The 1,562-nt window shown below is 45.8% G+C and overlaps 1 pseudogene; it reads right to left on the reverse strand.

The window, feature by feature from the left end:
- Positions 1–413: 413 nt before the first annotated feature.
- On the reverse strand, positions 414–1,119 carry LOC101663189 (annotated as a pseudogene).
- Between the last annotated feature and the right edge of the window lie 443 nt (positions 1,120–1,562).

A 1,562-nucleotide genomic window follows, 5' to 3' on the forward strand; every position in this document is an offset into this window, starting at 1 on the left:
TCATCAAGGGTTCATGAGGGATGGAGGGTAGAGGAGGGGGCAAATGAACTGATACCAAGGGCTCAAGTAAAAAGAACATGTTTTGAAAAGGATGATGGCAACATATGAACAAATGTGCTTGACACAATGAATGGATGTATGGATTGTGATAAGAGCTGTAAGAACCCCCAATAAAATTATTTTAAAAAGGAGAAGACAAAGAATTGATGCAATTGAGAGAAGAATATTAAAGTACCTTGGACTTCCCAAAGAACAACCCATCTGTGTTGGAAGAAGTAGTCAGAATGGTCCTTAGAAGCAATGATTGCAAGATGTCATCTCATATACTTGTGTTTCCTTCTTTAAAAGAGTGTTTATAAAATTTCTTTACAAAGCAACATCCACGTGCCAGACCCAGTTGCCAAGGATACCTGTTAGGCAGTGGGGACTGGCTGAGGCATGGCAGACAGTTCTGGCTTCCACCCCTCTGCTCCATGATGGGCATAGGGGGTAGCATCTCTTCCTTGGTCAGGCAGGGGCTTCTGAGGGCCAATCTTGCCACTTGGGTCTCAGGGCAGCGTGAACCTCACTTTGATGTCCAGCACACCGTATTTCAGCAGCACATGGTACACTGCCCTGTCAAGGTCGTAGTTAATGGTGTCTGGATGTGGATCATCAAGCCATCTATGAACTTCATTGAGTTAGTCCTGCGTCCTCAGTTTCCCAGACACCACGACCTCACATCCCTTGGCTCCATTCTCCATGATGAACTGAAGCATGCCATGTCAGACCTTCTGCACAGTGAGTCCTCCTAGGTGTTTGTCACACTGAGACTTGGCCTGGGCAATGGCACACAGACATCGTGAGGCCCTCCTTTCTGCAGAAAACACCACCCTGCCCTCAGCGAAGCCAAATTTCTTCTGAATGACAGCAGTCAATTCCTGGATCTGATGACCCTTCTTACCAAGAGCATTCTGTGTCCTGGTGTCTCAGGTAATGACTTGTGCCCTGGTCGGTGTAACCTGAACTTCAACTCCAGAGAAACCACCTTCAACTAGCTCCTCAGAGAGAACTCTTTCAGTTCAGCTTGAAGAGGCCATCAGCAACAAGCTTTCTCTTCTTGGAAATTTGCACCGCCATCTTGTGCCACAAGCTGCTGAAAGGAAGTCCATCTTAAGTACTTCTGAGAGATGATAAGATGCCAGTCCTTGAAGAAGGGCATCATGCTTGGTAAAGCAGAGGTCAGCAAAAATGAGGAAGAACATCATGGAGTTGGATTGACACAGCGGTTGCAACTATGGGCTCAAACATAACCACAATTGTGCGGTGACCCAGGGCTGGGCTGCGTTTCATTCTGTTGTATGTAAGGCCATGGTGAGTCAACTAACTTGACACCCAATCACACAAGGCACACCTCTCTTTGTACTATCACTTCTGTCTATATCTCTTTGCTTATTGATCGCCAAGCTCTCTTAAGAAGAGACCTGCCTTCTAACAAATAATTATGACAGATGATATGATAATCTGGCTGGCTGAAGTCAGGGTTTTATTTTTTAACCTGGATGAATGAAGCTGCTGGAAGC

Source organism: Echinops telfairi, unplaced genomic scaffold (assembly GCF_000313985.2).
Source record: "Echinops telfairi isolate 266 unplaced genomic scaffold, ASM31398v2 ScPeMD7_31;HRSCAF=116, whole genome shotgun sequence".
In the NCBI taxonomy this organism is placed as follows: Eukaryota; Metazoa; Chordata; class Mammalia; order Afrosoricida; family Tenrecidae; genus Echinops; species Echinops telfairi.